Source organism: Pygocentrus nattereri, chromosome 25 (genome assembly GCF_015220715.1).
Source record: "Pygocentrus nattereri isolate fPygNat1 chromosome 25, fPygNat1.pri, whole genome shotgun sequence".
Classification (NCBI taxonomy): domain Eukaryota; kingdom Metazoa; phylum Chordata; class Actinopteri; order Characiformes; family Serrasalmidae; genus Pygocentrus; species Pygocentrus nattereri.
The window spans coordinates 31856696-31879195 of record NC_051235.1 but is presented as its reverse complement, the minus strand read 5'-3'; the positions used below and the strand labels follow the sequence as shown (position 1 = coordinate 31879195).

General features: G+C 42.5%; 1 protein-coding gene and 1 non-coding gene across 3 annotated transcripts in view; one reads left to right on the top strand and one right to left on the bottom strand.

The window, feature by feature from the left end:
• Window positions 1-40: 40 nt before the first annotated feature.
• Window positions 41-22500, top strand: part of cdh11 (cadherin 11, type 2, OB-cadherin (osteoblast)) — a 129454-nt gene continuing 106994 nt past the window's right edge. For both annotated transcript variants that reach the window (XM_037534506.1, XM_037534504.1), the window contains exon 1: window positions 41-583. The gene's annotated coding sequence lies outside the window, so the exon portion shown is untranslated. The remainder of the gene's footprint in view (window positions 584-22500) is intronic.
• On the bottom strand, window positions 2857-2928 carry trnaa-ugc. Its single transcript has one exon. It is a non-coding gene; the product is annotated as a tRNA-Ala (tRNA).

Sequence of the window (22500 nt, the reverse complement as noted above, 5' to 3'; positions counted from 1 at the left end):
AGGGAGGGAGGGGGTTTCGCTCAGCCCCCCGGCAGCGGCAGCAGCAGCAGCAGCAGTGGCAGCAGTGGGAGCTGTGTGTGTGTGTGTGTGTGTGTGTGTGTGGTGTGTTGTGTCCTGCTCGCGTTGGGCTGAAAAGAACTGAGGAAGAGGAGGAGAGAGGACCCTTCTTCTTCTTCTGCTTCTTCTTCTTTTTTTTTTCTTCCCTCCTTCATTTCTGGATCCATCCGTTTTTCCTCCGGTGTGGATATTTGCTTCAGCTTCATTCCTACACGCTACAATTCCACTCTCTCTACTTCTGACAGAGCCCGTAAATAAACAGCCCTTCTGGACAAAATAAAGGAAAATTCTAAGTGGACTCGGACAGGAGAGGCTCGCGATGGTCTGAGGAGCGTCTGGAGTGATTGATATTTCAAAAAAGACCAGAAGAAAAAGAGAGCAGACGGAGCCGGTTCCTCTGGGATGTTGGTTGAATGTTAAAGAGCAGCAGCAGCAGTAGCAGCAGCGGCGGCGGCGGCGGTGGCGGTTTGTATGTGAGACGTTAATGGGACGCCGAGGGCTCCGGGAGTGACTGAGCGTGAAGAAGGTAAGGAAAAGAAAGAGTGTGTGAGTGCGTGCGAGAAGCAAAAGGGATCAGCAGACGTGCACACACACGGCGCAATCCGCACACACACTCAGTCGGTGGCAAAGTCAATGCGTTCCTATGGTAAACCCAGAAATGTGGATTTTCTCCTTCATCCAACCCGTCACTCAGGCACTGATGCAAGGCTTTGGACCGAGAAAGAAGCCCGTTCACATACACCACTTCTACACTTCCTAATGCGGTGCTAAGTGAGGGTACCTGATGTGGAACTTCTTTGCAAAGTGGCACTAAATAGGGCACCACTGTGTGCCAAAATGCCCAATTCTGTGATTTAAACTAGGAGTTTGGCTGGTAATGTGCTAAATAAAGCCGTCTGTAAAAGCTGTGTTTATTCTAGCTTAATTCTAGGCAGCATTTATGGTAAAAGCCGTGCGTAACGGCAGCCGGTGGGCTTCGGCCAAAAGCGATAATGCAGGACGACTGCGTCCGCGCGCACACACACACACACACACACACACACACACGAGCAGATATGGAGCGATGAGCGAGCGTCCTGGTGGAGTTTCGTGAAGAGCAGATGAGCCCTGAGAGTCTGACTGTGCCGAATCCAGCAAAAACGCACTGATCAACACTTGTTTGATCATTAAAATGCGCAAAAAAGGGAACTGATGTGGCCTCATGCGCTTTGAGTTGGGCTTAAGGGGGGAACAAGTGCTCTGAATGCAGATTCCAGAGTCCTGGCAGGAAACTTTCTGAAGCAAAGCAGCGCAAAACGTGTCGTCTGATTCTAAGCGGTGCAGAAGTGCGCGATGCTGCTGCTAATGATCCCTTTCATTAAGGAGCTTACAGTGATGAACTAAGAGCCAGGAGAAAGAAAAAGAGTGGAGAAGAAGCAGAGACCCCCCCCCCCCCTCCCTCCAAAAAAAAAAAGAGTGAGTACAAATAGAAGTGCTGTTCTCCAGGCACTCAATAGAGGGTGCTGTTGTTCTTTTTAGCCCAGCCTGAAAGGGCCATTCAGTAAGATGGAGCGCCAGAGCCGTCGTAGCCCACGTTCCCCCTGGGACGCAGAATTCAATCTAACACAGACTGGGGCCTGCGCTGTGGCACTTTGTCAGTATTAACATCTTTCTAGTCAGTAGCTTCTGTTACCTTTGGTGTCACATTACCACCTTGGAGTCGCGCGCAGGGAGGAAAAATGAAGGGCACGACGTTCCGGCCTGCGCGCCTTCTTCCCGGCCCGCGTTACGGGTCGATAGAGGAAGAGGCTCAATCATTCCCAGTAAATAAACTCATTCGTATTTTCCGACTGCGCGCTCTTTCTGAGGAACTTCTCTTCTCCTTCTTCTCCTCGTCCGCCCTTCTTTCCCGCCTGATCGTTTCCAGGCGCAAACTTGTTGTCGTAGGCGGATTTGAATCTTTTAAGACTCTTCCAGTGCGCATATAAATAAACATGTGCGCACCTGACAGGTGAAGACGAGGAAGGCCTTGACGCTTTCAGCCTCCGAAGCGGTCCTTCCTCCCGCTAATTAACAGTCGGCAGGCCTCGCTTCTGAAAGGGCTGAAAAGGCGGCAGCGTCAGCTCGTCTCGTGGCAAAGAGGCAGCGATTATAGAGGGGAAAAAAGAAGTCGCGCTTTCGTCTGTTGCTCTGGGTTCCGTTCCTGAAGCGCGTCGTCGTCGTCGTCGTCGTCGTCTCTTCCGTGACAAAGCAGTGATGTTCTTTCAAACGCTTTGACAATCTGTGGGTGTTCACCCTGCAAGAAACGGCAGCTTGTCAAGTAAAACTCTCTGAAATATAATCAGTAAATCTAAGGCTTCTCCCGTTTAGATGGTAGATGGTTTTAACATGGGTTTAAGATTATTTATCGGATTACTCAGCATTTTTACTTGTTTTTCCATAATATTCCTAAGTGAAATGATCTCAATGTGTTGGTGGAAAATGTTGCTTGTGCTAAGAAACTAAGTTAAATTAATTAAGTGACCCTTATTAGTCCCACAAACGGGGAAATTCCACCTCCTCATTTAACCCATCCGTGAAGTGAAACACCACACACACAGTAGTGATCTCACACACACACACACACACACTAGGGGGCAGTGAGCACACTTGCTCGGAGCGGTGGGCAGCCCTATCCGCAGCACCTGGGGAGCAGTTGGGGGTTAGGTGTCTGGCTCAAGGGCACCTCAGTCATGTGCTGTCAGCTCTGGGGATCGAACCGGCGACCTTCCGGTCACGAGGCTGGCTCCCTGACCTCCAGCCCACGACTGCCCCAGAGTATGGAGATGCAGGGGATTGAACCCTGGACCTCACACATGCAAAGCATGCGCTCTACCGCTGAGCTGCATCCCCTTCAAACGTGCTTTAAACCAGAAAAATTACATCTAGAAATAAGGCCAGATAATCCAATAAGAGCGCAACCGTCTCAAAACGGGAAATATTCCATACATTGACTGGATTTAAGATCATTTCACTTGATGAGAGACCATCGTTTGCAGTGTAGTGTTTGAAGTCGGCTTTAAGACGTTTATGTATGTATGTATTTATTTACTTGTGAGAGCTGGGACTTCACTCCCGCTGCCAGAAAGGGGTCTTTCAAGCCAATGACATTGAAGAGGATCTCAAGAACCTTTCCATGGTTTGTTCTTTACATAACAGTTTCTGTGTGTGAGACCGGGTGAGTGCAAAGAACCCTTCTGCGTAAAGTTCGGCACGATGTAAACGCTCTGTGAAGAACCCATGGAAAGGTACAGAACAAATGCATGATATGAAGGTTCCTTGAAAAGGTTCTACACACCCGCAGATCCCGTTTTTTGCAAGTTTGTGGAACTTGCCGAGGCTTGCCAGCCTCATTTAACAGCAGTCCAAGAGCCTGTATATGTATGTATGTATTTATTTATTTATTTATTTATTTATTTATTTATTTATGTATGTATGACTGGGATTTTACTCCCACTGCGCTCTATGGTTTAGGACCTCCACCTTACCTGATATAGAGCCTTTTATAACTTGTATATTCTTTAAAAAGACTTTCCGTGCTTTATTTAACGAAGCGGCCGTAGTCTTGCTTCATACCGCCGATATGAGTGTTAGTACCGCTTTATTTTGCTGCCCTGCTGTCGATGCTTACTTTGTGTTTGACTTGCATTCAATTAAAATGTTATAATGATATGTGAGCGAGTGGAATCCAGTCAATATACAGTATCCAGCATTTCTCTGTTTGAGACTATTTAAGTCTGTTATAAGCTTATGGCAACACTTAACTGTAGGGTGCTGTTCATTAGGCCACAGGACACACCTACATAAGCCTGTCATAATCACTTACGTAGCCCTACGTAGGTGTTTTATAGACATTTATACCCAAACGTGTCATTTGCTGTAAAGGTTAAATTGGCCAATTTTGATCAGTCAGCTAAAGTAGCCTTTATGAAAGATGATGCCTCTTGTAATAACATTTACATTAACAGTTATGTAGGGATATGTCAGTTGTCATGACAACCTTATGTAGGCGTCATGAAGAGCGCCGTACTGTAAAGTCATTTTATGTAGTGAAATTCTTAAAACTTGTGAAAAACTCAGTCACAGTCTTAAAAAGACGGTTCTTCAAGGGTTCTCTAACAGAGAACCCTTAAGAATTATTGGTTCCATATTGCGCCAACCCTTTGTATGAGTAAAGGGTTCCTTGCATCACGAAAATGTTCTTCAGACTGATGGATACTATTCTGTAGATGGTTCTCTATAGAACCTTTTATTTTTTTCCGAAAATGGTTCTATATATAGCACCTAAAAGGTTCTATCATTGCAGTGCGGAGCTCTTTTTAAAAAGGCTCTGCACATTCATGCATGTTTTCCGTCCATCTAAAGAGCCCTTTCATGATGCCAAGAACCCTAATCATGTTAAGGGTGCTTTGCGTGTACACGGTTCTATATGGAACCGTTTTCTTCACTAAAGAACCCTTGAAGCACCATCGTTTTCAAGAGTGTAGAAGCGTAGCTCTAGAACTATTAAGGACCCTTTCCATTTAGTCTAATCCTAAACCTTGAGCTCAACCCAAAAGCTAATCCTAGTCCTAATCCTAATCCAAACGCTGGTCCAAATTAACGAAGTTCCACCAGGCAGTTTGGGCGTCAGGGGGCTGTGAATATGAAACAGCTCTTCAGGGACCACCAGGAACGCCTAGCCCACGCCTGTGTTTGCTCTTAGCCCCACCTGCAGCGCGCCGTGGTGACTCCTCCGGGTTTAAGGAGCGCCAGTAGGAGGACGGATTGTGGAATTTCATGTTTTTAATTTCCCTCAGAAGAATTATTAATGATGTACTTGACACCGAGTAGAGAGTCATAGCTTCATTTATTCAAAGGGGTCTTTATCGTGCCGCTCTAACCGCAGTCGCACTAATCGCTGCGTGGGTGCATGGAACACATCCTGCTCACCCTGAAGAGCTGCAATTAGCAAAGTTGAAATAGATGTTGCCTTTAATGCGGTCGCGTTTCAGAGCACGCCGTGTTTTTATTTAGCGTTTTTGCCCACATCAACAAATCATTAGTTATCTTTCTTTGTTTTCCAGCTCGCGCTCTGAGCCGAGAGAGATGCTGGAGATGTATGGGTTGTGTATAACGAGAGCATCTGTGTGGCTCGTGTTTATGGGTTAAGAGGCTTCCCACAGCAGCTGAAAGGGCATGTGCCTCCTTTATCATGACTCCAGTCATTTAGGCAGGGCCGCAGACGGCGTGATGTACCGAGTCTAGCAGGCCTCCGAACTCATTTAGCTTTTTAACCTCCAGGACTCGTGAGTAGCTCAGCGCTGAAGTGCGTGCTGTTTTTCCATCCTCGTCCTCCTAATGTCAAACCCGCTCTTTGATCAAAATGTGCATTATCATATTGCTTTCCTTTAAGCTCCACCTCAAAATGCGCAGCCCGACTCGGGTCTCCATGACTCTTTTATCCTGTATTAGAATATGGGGGAAAAAAAAAAGACAGGAAAGTCTCTGTTAGAGAAGGCTGTGATTGCTTTGGTAGGCTTGGCGTGGCGCAATTAAATAAATTCGGCGATTAAATTCGCAGTAGAGGAGATTATCGTGTAATTTGTGTTCAGTGTAGAAGGAAAAGCTGAACGTGTTGTTAATTTGTCTGCTGATGTCTGTGGACGCCCAGCCCTGTAAAAAAAAAATAAATAAATAAAAATCCAACTTAATCGCTTAATTATAGTTGCTAAACTGTAAAAAAGTGATGTTTAATCAAAGGAAAACATCCTAAATACAGACAAAATGTCAAATTTCTCACATTATGAGATGGTTGGAAGACTTTTATATGATTATTTTGCCCATTTCTAGATTTTTACTAGTTGGAAGCTGTGATATGTATGGGGGAAAAGTGTCTAATTTCATTACCAGAGAATTTTACTTCTTTAAAAAAGAATTTCTTTAAATTAGAAAAATCTTCTGCATTGTTATTTATCAAAGAAATGGTAAAAAAAAAAGATCTGGCAATAGAAAAAAAGACACTTTGGCTGGATAAAATGACTTCAAGCAGGGCAAAATGTGCAGATTTAGGTGAAATAATTGTGTAAAGGTCTCATCAGGAGAAATACAGGCTAAATTGGCTGGATTTAAGACGGTTTCACTTGTGTAGATATAAGCAAATGTTCGTTTTCAAGCATTGTTTGAAATGTTGAGCAATATAGTCAAATATGAAATATTGATCATGACTCAGATTCACTGTTGCAAGATCTTAAACGCATCAGTACTTGTTTATTTCCACATATAGGACCATTGGCCAGTTGGCACAGGCTCTAATTAGCCGTACACTCTTACAAGCATGATGCCCTAAAGCTTCATCTCCTGTATGTGATTCATTCTCTTTCATGGTGCAGAGAATGGAAGAATGGAGCTCCATTAATGCTGATATTATAAACTATATTATATTATTATATTATAACCTTTCCTCAAAGAAAGAACCGACACATCTGCGCTGTATGTTGTACGCAGAAATACAGAGCCTGGAAATTTCCATCATATTGTGTATTATCTCCCATATCATCATATGGACATCTACACTGTTAAAGATGGTTCTTCAAGGGTTCTTCAATAATGACAGTGGTTCTACATAGAACCATGAACACCCAAAGAACCACCTGCATGCTTAAAAGGTTCTTCGCATAAAATCATTATTCAGATTGGTGGAGAACGTGCTGCAGATGATCCTATATTGAACTTTTTTGAAAAGGGTTCCGTGTAGCACCAAATGGGGTTCTCCTGTTATAAGCTTGACAGTGTATCAATAGCAGAACGATTTTGGTGCTATATAGAACCTTTCTCAAAAACCTTTTGATGATGTAAAGAAACCATGCAAGTGGTTCCTGTTTCTACAGAGAGCCACTGTGTTTACTGAAGAACCCTTGGAGAACCGTCTTATATTCCGTTGTAATTAGAGAAGTAGTAAAATCTATCAGGATTAATTTGTAGATTTGAGTCAGATCATTTGTATGAACAGTAAAAAACAGTGAGGAGAAATTGACTAAAGACTAATCTGGGTAGCTTGAGAAACCGAAATAAAGTGCTTGGCCATTTTCGCAGGTCAATAGATCTGATGGATCTGCCATCACTGGCTTTTTTCTTTCAACATGGTTTTATTATCTCCTGTATCATCACTGTCACATCAAAGCAAAGTCCGTTTTTAGACCACAATCTCAGAAATAAAGGTACGAAACCGTCACTGGGGCAGTTCCCCTCCTGTCACTGGGGAGGAACCCTCAAGGCTCCATCTCAGCACCTTTAGTCAGGGAACATAACTGAACCATAACCCACTGAGATGATCTGTTCTAAGCTGGACTGACTCCACACACCCCGCCTCGCCTCGCCTCCAGGCTTTTACTCTACTGCTCTGTTTTAAAACATTCGGTTATGAAAAGGAACAAATACCAACTTTTCACCTGGAGGAACTGATTTAAGCTCCACAATCAGACCTTAGAACCACTGTAGAACCTCTGAGGGAACATCTACACTGTTTGTATGTTGATAAACGAGAAACGTACCTGAACAGAACCTTCATTTCTAACAGTACAGTTGAACATTTCTCGCATGAGGCTGATGGAAATGACCTAAAATTTGGTTTCCATGATGTACCATAAAAGCTGGGAACACTTATCCTGTATAATTTCTCCTTTAAAGTTACCGTTTTGCAGATGGACAGATTGTTTCCTAGATATGTTCCTGCTGACCTGCATGTACCCACAGACTCTCCACCTGCAGCATCCATTCCGTCCTTTATCTAAATCCTCTATTTCTCATATTCAAGTGCCGGGCTTATTTAAGAAGCTCAATGATAATTTATCTCCCATATGTGGTCATTAAAATACAGTCTCGCTCTTATCAAATGATCTAAAAATACTCAATCTTAGCGAGCTGTGGCCCAATTGACCTTTAGAAAGAAAGCACAAGCCGCCTGGGAGGCAGCTATAGAGCCCGAGCAGTAGCAGTGCTGAGCTACGGAAGGTGTTCATTTCCACGGAGCGCCGGAGGCCGACATTTGTGCCTTTTCTTACATTTTCTTGGATTATTCCTGACTTGTAGCTCATTGGAATAAACAGAGAAATTATGTGGAAAGTAAGAATTTCAAACTTTCAATCCATATCACGTTTCAATTAGTAGGTAGGAGGTATTTTATGATTTTAGATTTTGAAGTTTTATGGTTTAGAGGAGAAAAATCACATTTTGATTATTGCAGTGTTTTTGTCTAAACACCTCAAACCCACAGAAGGAAAATTAGGTGAACATGTAGCCTTATGGGATCAAATGTGTAATTAGATTAAAATAAACATGCAATAGATATCAAATGTGTAAGTAGAAAAAAAAAACTGTAGTTATTTAGAGTTATGAGTTCCATTTTTCACCCAGGCTTGAATAATGGCATCTTTTTGGCTGGATTTTCTTTGCTTGGAGTCCAGCGAGGCTAAATCTATCGGGCAACTGCTCACTTAATGATGTACTGGAGGTCGGATAAGAGAGGTTTCTGTAGGAGCAGGCATCGTGCCATAGCTTCTGACCTTTAACGCATAAAAATGTATTTCACAGGTCAGCTCGTGAACACAGGACACCGAACGATATCAGCCTGCTTTCCTAGAAAAAGCATGAAGGATATCTTTTGTTTGGGAGCACTTTATTAAGATATATCGTTGCTGTCGGAACAAAACCCCAGATCTCAATAATGGTAACTTTACAGGAGAAGGAAAAAACCTGCTCTACTTTTAATGTAAGTCAATGGAACCAGAAATCTTTCCAAGTCGTTTTGGGCTGTTTCTTTTGGTCCATTTGTCATGAGATTTACACGCAGTGAAAAGAGCAATAGTCGTTTTTAAATGATGTCAAAAACTGAAAAATGACAAAATAGAGATATTTTGATTACATTTAATGCAACGCTCACCTTTCTTCTAACCCTGACATCAAATTTAAAGCCCAAATGTAAAAGTAACCTGGTTGCCGAACAGCGTTTTGAGATTCCTCAGATAGTTTGAGAATCTACACACTGCAAAAAATGACATCGCCAAGCAACATTATCCTAAATATAGTAAATAAGCCTAATATTTCTCCTGTTGTGAGCTTAATCCACGATTATTTTTCTTATTTCTAACCATTTTTAAGTCTTTTTCATAAGTAAAATGATCCCACTATATTGGCAGATAATCTTGCTTGACATCAGCAAAATTCTTAGCCAGCTTAATTTGCTAAAATTACCTAAAATAATGAATTAAGCTCTAGAATTGGAGAAACGTCTTTATAATAAGGGTGCAATCAAAATGGGAAATATTAGATGGACAGACCAGCTGTAAGATCCGTATTTGGCAGTGCAGGACACGACAAACATAACGTTCCGATGTTTCATGACGAGGTTCCTTCATGGGTTTTGGCTTGGACATGAATGGCTAGTCACACCTTGCAGATCTAATGTATCTCATGATTGTTTAATCAACCATCAACTGGAAGTTTCTTCTACACTCTCAGAAATAAAGGTACTAAACTGTCTCTGAACCACGATCCACTGAGATGATCTGTTCTAAGCCGGACTGACTCCACACACCCCGCCTCGCCTCGCCTCCAGGCTTTTACTCTACTGCTCTGTTTTAAAACATTCGGTTATGAAAACGAACAAATACCAACTTTTCACCTGGAGGACCTGATTTAAGCTCCACAATCAGACCTGAAACCCACTGTAGAACCTCTGAGGGAACATTTTACATCATTTCTTCAGGCTGTGTTCCATTCTGCTGACCATCTGATGGGCACTCTTCCTCTAACATCCAGGGCTACCATGGTGGCTTTTTTGGCCAGCTTTGCTTTGTGATAATAAGATTTAAATCCAGCGCTGAGTAACCGAGAGAACATCAACATTATTTGACAGAATCTTTATTTCCCACAGCCAAACATAGTCCACCTTTCATTTGGGGTGCTGCTTCGTACTGAAGTGTTTTTTCTCTCCCTTTTGTGAAGCTACTTGTACGAATGGTTCCAGATTGCTTACATGTAAAGGCATTAGTTAATTGAAGGTTTAGCCTTAGCTGTGAGGTCGGCAGTGCTGGGCTTTAGATTAGAGCGTCTCTTTTTTTCTTTTGGAGTGGGCGAGGGGTGGGTGTATACGTTGATCCCTAATGACATGCTCCATTGCTCCCTCTGTTAATCTGCAATAAAGCTAATTGTTGGCTTCTCCGATTCCACCCCAGCAACAGACCGCAACCGCTCTTCTGTTTGGGACTAATAAAACAATAAGAGCGCTTGTGCACCTCTGAAAGCAGCTGGTGGGAGCGCAGAAGGCGCAACTGTTTGTGACTAGGGCCTTTTTTACCGCTGCTGAAAGTGAACTAATATCTTTTAATTTACAAATGACCCACAGCCAGCAATCAGCGTGTTAAGTGTGCTAGGTTTGTTCATTATCTGGTGGCATATGGTAATAGCACATTTGCTTAATCAGCTACTGCTTATTCCAACTCTTTCCCTTTCATCCTTTCACTGTGCAAGTGGAGGAGTAAGGTTCAGAGCAATTATACATTTTTCTCACTAGGATGTGTACTCTTCAGTCAGTGGGATGATTAAGTCTTGGAGAATATTGAAAGAGTTGGGGGGAGCAGAAGAATGCCACGAATCAAAACCTGCTTGGTTTAATTTCAGGTGACATGTACTTGCGTGTAAGTATCGGGAGACTGCTAATCGCAACATTATTCTACCTTCAAATATTTATATGTTGCCTCAGCAACCTGTGAAATTGCTCAAACGAGGGAAAAAAGGAGCATCTGAAGGATGACAACAGCACCAGATGCTCACTGCTCGTTTTACATGGATGTTATTGCTCTGAGTTCTAGGCTTGGCGCACCAGTCGAGTCTCGGCAAAAGATGTCCCATCGTAATTGAGATTTCAATGAGGAACCTTTGCTCGGAGAGGCAAAGTAGTGAGGCGGAAACTTCCGAATTTTGGTGCAACTGCCAAACACATTCCATTTTCGCTGACTATGTTGGAGATTTCGATCAAAATGGTCAAAATAGGGAGGAGAAACTGGAGAGAAAAAGGAAAGAGAGGCATCTAGGTAACTTGAGACAGCCAGAACAAAGTGCATAGCAGCTTTTGCAGGTCAATGGATCTCCCATCACCGGCTGTCTCTCTCCTCCATTGTGTTTTCTCACAGAGCCTTAGCCTCACACATTCTCAATATTTTATGTGGCGGAGGGTCTGCTGGGCATGTAATGAAGGGAAGGTCAAGATATTCGTCCAAATTCCCTCCTACAAACAGGCGCTCTAAATGTCAGACAGGCCGCGAGAAAGGGAAGCTGAACTTTCTCCTTAAAGCTCAGTCGGGTTCCTCTTTATTCTCCTTCATCTTCGTCTGCTCCCTCCTCGGCTCTGTGTCGGCTAGCTTCGGTCAAAATTCATCTCATACCGCCAACCTTTTCTTCGGCTAGAGTGACTCCCTTCATGTTCTATTAAACCCTCATCAACCCTGTCCCTCCTGTCAGTCATCTCACTGCTCCCTTCTCAAAAGAGGGAAGAAGAAAAGGGGCTAAAACTCAAAGTGCGTTTGAGGCATCCGTGGTGCAGGGTTAGTGAGGGACTCTATGCATTTTTATGAGAGAGATGAGAAGAAAAGCTCTAAGGGTGGTGGCATCATATACCTCAACAGCCAACAATCAGGACAGATGGTGGAAGGCCACGACTGTGGTCCACAGTGGCTAGCTAGAACGGAGTATTCCTGCCCAGTGTCAACGGCCTTGGTAATATATTCATCCCACTAATCCCTGAGCTGACACAATGGAGTGTGAAGAATCAGGCCATGTTCCATTCTGCTGACCATCTGATGGGCACTGTTCCTCCAAAGTCCAGGGCTACAATGGTGGCTTTTTTGGCCGGCTTTGCTTTGTGATAATAAAAGATTTAAATCTAACACCAGTGTGGCTTTTGTCAACACTGAATAACAATCGGGGCTAATTACAACTCAGTTAGCCAGCTCAGGGAGGCACTAAGGCTTAACCTCTACTCTCCCGAAGTGTGAGGGTATATGAGGCAGATGACTGTGGTGGTCCAGAGATAAGAGAATCGGTTCCATCTCTCGGTGGATCAGTCGCTTAATAAAGGGATGCTGCAGCTAAGTGCCTAGTCTAGCCTAGCCTTGTGTGAGGATGACAGTACCTTGCTTAGCCTTGTGCGAGTGTGATAACTGAGGGAATTGGATGGCAACACCACCACGAGGAGGTTGGTTAACAAATGCAGCAACGATAACCTCTCAATCTTTGCTATTTGCCGGCTTGTCTCAGTGATCTATAAAGCCCTGGCTTCACCCCTGGCAGGAAATCTGTTTAAAAAAATTAGACCTGGGGTTCATAATCAGTGGTTTGTTTACTCCGGAAGAACGTGGGTCCTTTCCCCTGCCAGGGTCCATTAAACATGAATAGGTATGCAAATTATTCTGCTTTGCCTTTTTCCTGTCATTTTTTAATGCCTATTATAACAGCTAATAACACGAGATTGATTGTCTTTATTTATATATGTTTTCCACATCTAAAAGATCTCATTTCCTTCAGAGGAAATTGCTAACTAAATCAATGACGGTGAATAAAACAACGAGGAGGAGAAAAAAGTGTGTGAATTCCATCGCATCGGAACATCTGGTGTTCTAGCAAATGGGTTCACATCTTTGACATACATATGCTAACCACATTACCCAGCCAAAGGACCCACAAAAGCGATGAGGGAAAAAGTGCCTGCACATGTTTTTATAGAATCCTTTTTTTTCGAATTGACATTTCCAGGAAAAGGGAGGTTTCATTGATTCGACTTGATCTCTTTCAAGGTTTTTTTTATGCCATTTTCTTTTCTGGCACCAAAATCATCCAAGAAAAATCGGGGAAGGGGTGAATAATTTATTTAGTTCTGCTCCTCGTCGTGGCTAATGGGAATCGGTTGGGTCACAAAGGCAAGCATTTGTAAATGAAGCAGATAAACCTTTCGGGGTAGACAAGGAACGTTTTGTTTGACACAGGAATTCTGTTGTTCGCTGTTTTGGTTGTCAAGTACTCTGGAAGGCAGGATGTGAGGCGGTTCCACAATGGCTCTTTCAGCTCTGAATCTCAGATGCAGGGAGATGCTGTCCCGCCTCTTTTCACACTGCCCTAATCTCTTTATCAGGCCGCCACAATGGCGGATTCAGCCCCGCAGCCCCGCGGGCCAAACCGCGGCTTCAAATGCGAGCGGCCGGGCGGCAGACGGAGCAAAGCGAACCGAGGCCTAACCTCGGTGGAGCCGAGGAAAAAGAGCAAAGCGCAAACTTTGCCAAAGGTGTTCTCGTCTCGTCTGTCCTGTAGGGAAGCATTTCAAATGCAGAAGTATAGAAAGAGAGTAAACAAAACGGAACGTCACTGGAATTTTTAAACCTGCCTCTCTTTATTCTTTTGTCCCACTTGAAAATGCCAGGTGTCTTTCACATTCTGTAAACACCTCCGGAATTATTTGGAATGAAATCCCTTAAAGCCGAGGCTGTTTGTCATTTCTTTCCTTCTGCTGTAAACTTGCCAGGTCAGAGATACGAGGTTTTGTTACCACAGCGACGGTAAGAATGGGAGGTGTTTTTACCCCGCTGTCTACTGGCCCACTTTGTTTGGTGCAAGCTGTCAGAGTAGGTTTACGTCACCGAGCCCATTCACACCCCTGGAGTCTCTGACGCGGCTGCCCGGCCGACATTTTGATCCAGGACTGCCGGTCCAGGGAGAGATGGTTTTTCCACTGCCTCTGTGGGCGATCATTTTTTTGGTCTTTGTGCATTTGGAAAACACTTTAACCCTCAAATACCCACCTTAGTGGCCCATGACTTCACCTACAAACCACCTTTTCCATTTCTCTTCAGATAAGCCATAAGAAAATGACCAAAATATAACAAAATGTATTATTTTTAGGGCTGATCTGAAACATTTTCCAGCCTGCGACTTCTTTTACACTGCAAAAAATGTTATCTTGTCAAGTAAAATTATCTTAAATCTGGCCGATATATCTAATATTTTGCACTATCAGGTGGCCGTGCACCTATTATGAGATTATTTAGCTTATTTCTACACATTTTTATTTATTTCAGGTCATTTTATTAAGTAAAATGATCTCACTATACTTGCAGGTGATTTCTTACAACAAGCAAAATGATCTGCCAGCATGGTGATAGTTTTACCTGATAAAATGACTTAAAATAAGTACAAAAATAAATAAATAATGAGGAAAATAATCGTAAAATTAATCTTACAACAATCACAGCAGGAAAAAGTCTAAATCTGTTGACTTTACTCAAGATAATTGTACTTAAGATTGTTTTGCAGTGTATTCAAAATCAACATTTGCATTTCTCAATTAACCAAAACCCATAAATATGTTTGTTATTGTAGTTCATGTATATCCAGTAGGCAGCAACGATGCTTTAATGGTATATACATTAGTAGCATTAACACTGTATATTCTATAGAGCACAAACAGGCTGAAACGCTCTTTCTCTTAAATAGACTTGTGCAGTGTAGAGGTGAGTTGACTTGGATGATGAACTCATCCAGAGTTCAGCTGTAATTTATTTATATCAAATATTTTCCGCATATTAAAAATAACTGCTATATCCAAAATGTTTGTGGCCTGAAAAATGCTGCTTCCAAATGCCAGCATACCAGCAAATACTCAAGTATCCAGATTTTTCAAGCTAGTCCGAGTTATTTCGTCATTGACATATTATATTGTTTGTCAGTTTTGGATTAAATTCAGGTGAATAACTGAAATGCCGTGAAAAAATTATGCGACTCAGCTCAGCATGGGAGAATAAAACGCTCTCAAAACGCACTTCCGAGGAAATAAATATAGTTTAAAAAGAGATTTTTCATTTTTTGAGCAGCTCCACTTGCTGTTGTGCTTGATTCTATGGCTGTATTTCATATTGTGTGATTGCAAAAACAAAGTTATGTTCAGATTTACATGATTGTTTTGCGTTTATGTGCTTGGAGTATTAATTATCATGCTTTTCCTGTATTGGTGCACATTTATCCACCTGCAAATATTGGCAATTTTATTTTTTGGCCTTTCTTATGCATAAAACTATGTAACCTGTGCTGAGTGGTGTGTGTGTGTGTGTGTGTGTGTGTGTGTGGTCTTATTTACCCAAGAAAGCTCACTTTGAATTATATCACAACTGTTTAATCCTATGACCATATCAGGATGACCTTCTCCTGCTGACCCTGCTTCTGCTCAGATTGAACTTCACTGTCTGGATGGGATCGTTTCCACGTTCCTGTCATGGTGGGTGGCCTGTGGGAAGATTCCCATTAAGAAAAACAGCCGTTCCTCTTGGTAATCAGCCTGGCAAGCGTTAGCACTACAACAGTTACAGCACCGGGGTTATAACAGCCTTTACGCTGGGGGCGGAGCTTCTACTGTCACGTCCACAAGGACACAAGGGCCACTCTGGGTCAGCAGGACATTCAGAAAGTGTCGTAAACTGATGTGTAATGGAGGAGTGAAGCCATGCTGACAGACCTGGGCAGTTCAGGGAAGAAGTGAACCCTAAACTGGAGGCCACCTGCCTGCAGGACACCACCGCCCCCCCACAGACAAAGCAAACGAGTCTTGTTTCCTTTGACTATCATGCAAAACGGCTTTTTAGAGTGCGGTTCCCATCCAAGCGACCCCCCCTTTTTTTCGGACAATCCCTCCATTCACCTGCATTCACTGTGCTCCAACTCTTTTTTCCTGGAGCACACTTGCGTGATTACTGACCTGACAGCTGTCTGGGTATGAAAGGCTCCCCTAAGAAACTTTCAGACCTCCATGTATGGGAGTCTTGTGGGGGTGGGTGATAGAGGGGTGGTGGGGGGGGTCATGATGACAAAGCATGCTACACATAGATACATAGATTAATGGTAACGCTTTATCTGGATGCTCCACTGTAGATGCAGGTCTTTCACTTGCGTGCAGTGGGCTGTTATGATGTCTTTGCTGGTGGGTCCAGTGCTGATGAAGCCCATACAAACCCTCGTATCTCCAGATGAAGTGGCTTTACAGGACAGAAAAAAGTGTAAGCTGACCTCTTAAATCACAGGCCTGTTTATATACTAAGGCTTATTATTCAGTAATTAAGTTTCAAGGTTATTTGCCATTTGCACAACATTTTAGGACATTTATGCATTGAAATGCTTGTAGTGAGGCTCAGATAGTCACTCTGCATAAAGCAAATATAAAATAAAAGGGAAATATAAAAAGACCATTTGAAATATATTAAATGTACACAAAATATAAAGAAATATACACAAAATATAGAGAGCAGGGACTTCAATGCAAACTGGCTGAGCTACTCTTGGATTATGGAAGTGTGGGCCTTTGGGCCTTTGGGTCTCTGGGCCTTTGGGCCTTTGGGCCGGTGGGCCGTGGACATTTACGACGTTAATGGAAGATTTTTCTATAAGCCAGTTTTTGAAACATAATTGCTCCATTTGCATTGACATTTTGACTTAAGGTGCATGTTGTTAATATATATTCCACTGTTGATGGAGGAAAACCTCAGATCTCCATCTCCAGAGTTATTTATTTATTTTTGGAGATTTTGATTTGGAGATAAGATTTTCTTCCGACAATAGCGATATGTAAATATATAATTACTGCATATTTAATTAATAATAATGATAATACTAATAAGAGTGATAACATGATTATTATTATTGTTGTTGTTGTTATTGTTGTTGTTGTTGTTATTGTTATTTATTATTTTTTTTTATTTAGATTTTCTCTAATGGCAACTACAGTGGTGCTTGAAATTTGGTGAACCCTTTAATTTTCTATATTTCTTTGGTCTTTGGAACCGTAGTTCAACCAAACTCTGGATTTTCTGTCACACCATATTGGATCACTTTTCGCCAGACTACATCGCCGTGGCAACTGACGCTGTATGGCTAACCGTTATACAGATATTTCTCATTTTTGAGCAGCGTCACTTGCTGCTGTGTTTGATTCTATGACTGTGTTTCACGGTGTAAGACTGCAGGGACAGAATACATAACCACGGCCACAAAAATGGAAACACCTGATCAGCCGTATGATTTTCTTATGTTTACATTTACATTCTTTTTTTCACATTTATGTGCTTGCAGTATTATTTACCGTCATTCTGCTGTACTGGCACACATTTATCCACCTGCAAATACTGGGTAATTTATTTTTTTGCCTTTTTTAAGCATAAAGATGTGTGGATGGTAACCGGTGGTGGGTGGGTGTGGTCTTGTTTCACCCCAAACACCTCAAATTAAATTAAATCACGACTGTTTAATTCTGTGATAACATCCGGATGAAACCGGCTTCATGTCTTAGCCAGCTGACTTTGGAAACTTAGTTAGATCAAATCATAGTGGATCACTTTTTGCCGGACTACCTCACCATGGCAACTAACGCTGTATGGCAAACCCACACTAGAGCCAGTTAAGCTGGAGATTGTGTGTATGCATATATTTACTTTATTACCGGAGTTACTGTACGTCAGAAGCTATTAACGTGTTTTATAACACACGTCCAATTAAGACACTACATGAAAAATACCACAGCAACCACTGGGTGACCTTTGGGCTGAGCTGCCAGTCCTGGAAACTGTGGCTTTGCGGTGGATGAACAATAATCTTATAAATATGTAAAAGGCAGTTATCACAACACCTAAAGCGCCACTGTGATCACAGTGACGTCAGCAAGAGTGCTCATTTATCCCTTTACAAGTGCTTCACTCGTCAAATTGCATCTATTATTCATTATCTATGTATGACTTATTCAGAAAGCCTGTCCGAGTTGACCGTGCTTTACGAGACAGGCCTCGTTTGTTTACTAATTGAGCCTTTGTAAATAAGCTCTGGGAGGCCATCAAAGTAAGCAGCGGCCAATGATGTTGTACGGGTAAGCATGCTCACCTCTACACAAATCAAAGCCGTGCTCCTCCACCTTCATTGCATATGCATGACCTCTAGACTCTCAGCAGCACGGAAAGCCTCGGAGGTGCTGACGTGCAGATTTGGAGCTCTGTGCAGGTCAGTCTTATACTGAGGGAAGGTTTGGAGCGCTGTCGGTTTGTCCTCTGCTTCCGAAACATCTCGGAGCGGGGCAGCAGATGTGGCGTCAAAAACGAGGCGGAGCAGGAGCGGTGCGGCGAGCCGAAGCAGGGAGATTTGCGAGGAAATTCATGACCCTGAGTCCTTGGAGGCATTCATCCTCTGCTGTCTGCTGTTTGGACCTCTGCAGGCTGTCATAGAAACAGCAGATGGACACAGGCCTCGTGTTGAAGAAAGATAAATAGGCAGAATGCTGACTCGCTCGTTTCCACCGGCCACTCTCGGTTCGAAAGGGTCGTTGCTGAAACGTTCAAAACTGCTGCCAAACTCTGGCCACTTATGATTGCTTTTACGATTATGGGCCATGTTTTCTCACACGGCCCATTTTTATGATATTTGTATTATTATACTTTTACCTGAAGTCTGCTGATAACATTTGTGTGGCTTTACTTACCAAAAAAAAAAAGCCATAATTCATTTTTATCGGACAATTTCCCAATATATTCATATCCCCTGGAACCGGGATCGGCATCCCAACTGTGAAGATGAGCCGACGAGTCCACCTCGAGAGCCACGGCAGTTTATCGAAGTAACGTTTTACTATCTTGACTGTAAATGTGTCTCAATATGTGCTGATGTGCTAAAATTGGCTATAAAATAGAACATAAGTGAAAACAGACTTACTTCACTCTGCTTTAAGATTTAGCACCGCTATAGTCGCCTTTCTCGCATCTCTGGCAGGAAACTTTCCCTCAGAAGAAGAACAGCTTCTTGTAAAACGTCTCTATGTTCGAGTTTTTATGAGGATGAAGGATCTTCTCATTCGCCAGCTTCTTGTTCGAATTTTCCCCTTCCACCTTAAATGGTGCCTGAGGTGCCAGAATGTAACTGCTGCAGCATTTAAGGTGGAACGGGACAATTTGAATAAGAAGCTGTGGTCTGCGTTGCTATGGTGACCAGCCGTCTGCACTGATCTTCAGGGTTAAAGGGTGAATCAGCAGTTCTACATTAACTCCAGCGTTTGAGACCATTTACTGTTAAACTGTGTTGAAGGATCAGCAGAGCTTTATTTTACTGTAGAGGAGGATTATTTTATTATTACCTGCTGATCTGATTCAGCTGTGGAGCCGCGACAGGGCAGCAGAAGAGCCTCATGTTGCCGATCCCTGTTAGAGTTAAACAGGCTGTGCCTTTAAGATTAAAGCATGTAAATGAGCTGTATTCTGATTGGCATGTTCAAGAAGGAGCACTCCTTATAGCTTCAGCATGAGTGGGTGGGGCTAGAGCTCTTACTCTGTGTAGGCTGAATGGGTGGTCATGTGGGAAAGTGGTGACATCACAACCATGATGAACTCAAAACAGACCATGAGTCATATACTGACACTAACATTGCACATCAAACGTGCCTTTCCTCTTAAAAAGCGAGGACGGTTCTTGATATAGAACCTTCAGTGTGATTCTACCTGCGGTAGCTGCTCTGAATATGCATGCAGGGTGTATATATTGCCATGATGCACACTTAGCCAGTGTGGGGTCCCATTCCGCCTTACACGGGACTCTGGATGGGGAATTTCAAACTGTAGGTGGTTGAAATGGAAGGTGGATGCAGTCGTTTATCACAAGCGCTCTGTCTGCAAGCAAAGCAAAACCTGGAGCTCTCTCTCAGTGCGGTGGAGAAACGAGAAATGAGACATAAAAAAAATAGAAAGAAGGAGAAATGAATGTCTTCTGAGGCCACTGTGGCAAATAACGTGCATCCTGCCTTCCCCAAGATTGCCTGGAATACATTTGGGCTGGAATAAAGCAAGGATGCAGCTGCTCTTATCCCATACAGACCGCTGAAATATTGCTTCAGGGTTTCTCACGACAACATTGCCAGAAGGTCAGAAATGCCTATGTTTTCTTAATGTTATGAACTAACGAGATTCATATGAGCAAATGGTTTCTATAGAATAAGTAGTAGTTATAAAATTAATTCAAATCCAGCAAGAAAACAACATTAATGAAATTAATGTCAAATTCCCCTTTTTGTTTACTTAAAATGACTAACCTTAAATGGTTAGCAAGAGTACTGGACAGTAATTAAGTACAAGTAATTAGTCTCTGTACTTTAGTATTTTTGGTGTATCTGTACTGAAGTTTCTCCGTTCTGGGCGACTTTTTCCTTTCACTCCACTACATTTCAGAGTCTAATATCCGACTTTTTCCTCCTACATTTTGAGAAATCTGTCGTTCCTTTTGGTTTCTGTGTGTATAAAAACGTAACATGTCAAAACGAAAGAAGCGCAAAGCCAGAGCACCAATCAGGGCCCAGCGGTCACTTTGTTTAGAGCTGGTTTTGACCTGTTGGTCATACCGACCCAGTGCAGCACGCGGTTCAACGTCAGCGCAGCAGCGTAAAACTTTGGGAGAGTCTGTTCAACATAAATGATGAACTAACCTAACTTTGTGTAAATAGAGCTCAATATAGAAATATGTCCACATATGCAGTCGAGACTGACGCGGCTTTTTTCTGAATTTCTACAAACACCATTTCATTTTATAGTAAATGAGTTTGGGCTGGTTTATGTTTATGAACAGACGCCTACAGATCAACATAGTAAAGGAGCTCATCTGTGATCCTGAGTTTAAAGCCAGTTTTTATTCAACTTAAACTTGGAACTAAGTTGTAAATAAATCTGAAACTGAAACTTTGCTTGTGTGTAAAAAGTGATTTCAGAGCCACTCGGTTCTCCCTGATGGAAACTGTTTACCTTCAGTGTTTTGTGCTTCTGATCATTTTAATAGACGTCAGCGTCACTAATTAATGACGTTCTATTAAAAGACTGGTTTACCAAGAGAGACGCTGGAGGACTTTCACCTGAAATGAGTTCATGAAGCCAGTCTGGTTATAAAAATGATAACAGGACATCAGAGCCAGAATTCCTCTTTTAGTACTTTTACTTTATACTTAAGTACATTTGAAGGGAAATACTTTAGTACTTTTACTCAAGTGGAGGTCTAAAGGGAGGAACTTCTACTTTTACTGGAGGAATATTTACCTTGGGGGTCTCTGCTTTAACTCTGGTACAGGGTTTATGTACTTTGTCCAGCACTGCTTAGCAATGAATGTTCTATATAGTACCAAAAAATGTTCTATGACTTGTAGCAAACCCTTTTGGTGCTATAAGAAACATGCAAAGTGTAAAGAACCTTCACATGATGTAATGTTCTAGGACTTGCATGGCTCCTCAGTAAACCCAGACCAAGAACTACTTAGGAACCCTTATTTTTAAAGGGTCTAGTAAATGAAAAAACTAATTTTATTCTCTTTTTTTGTTTTGTTTTGTTTTTTAGTTCCAAAATAGTCACTAACTAGTGCTGATATGGAAACTAAGTGCTGTAATTGCTTTTGTGATGTCACACAACAACAAAACATCAAAATTTTAACTTAGAAGGGGAAAAAAAAAATCTGTAATGGAACCTAATGGAACTTGATTTTTTTCTGGTTTTTCCTTTGAGAAATTTTAATAAAATAAAACAAAATATTAAAAATAAATAAAAGACAGAAATTCAGAGAGAAAATGTTTCGCATGACAGCGATACTTTATCCACCTATTCAGACTACAGCAGTTCGGTCCCACCCACTCATACTGAAGTGTTTCAGCCTGGACTGCCAATCAGAACAAAGCTCATTTACATATCACCATCAAAGGCACAGCCTGGTTCAGTCTAAAGGATAAAGAGAGGCCCTTTAAAATGAGCTCTGCTCTGTACAATAGCACAGATGTTATAATGTGGGCTGTAGGTGCTTTAAGATTGGCAGGCTTTGGGTAAACACCTCTACTTTGAGCCTTAGAGGTCAGCGGGCTAAAGGGCAGGTCAGCTGCCTCACTCTCTCTCAGTAATTGAGGCGGCTGCCGGTTCTCCCGGCTCTGGAATCGTCAGTATGCAGTATGCACTCCTCCATCCGAGTGGCTTTTCAATTACAGCGGCGAGCTGAGGGGGAAAGGAGCTTGACTAAAGCCATGACATAAACCATTTATACTGCGACTCCATCTCGGCCCCGATGCCAAAGCAGGCCGGACAGTCCATTTAAAAGAAAAATTAATCGCACATGGTTTGAGGCAAACAATAACACTTTATGACTGGCCACTGGCAGCTCAGTAAATCGAAGGGTCGAACTCAAAGGAGCGAAAACTGAAGGAAAACGGACAAAAATTGGCCCTGCGTTTTAGCTAATTGCTGCGGAGGGTCTGAATGTGAGGTTTTCAGTTCTGACGGGGCGGAAAGAAAGAAAGGGAGACAGAAAGACAGGGAGACGGAAAGACAGACAGACAGACAGACAGACAGACGGAGACAGAA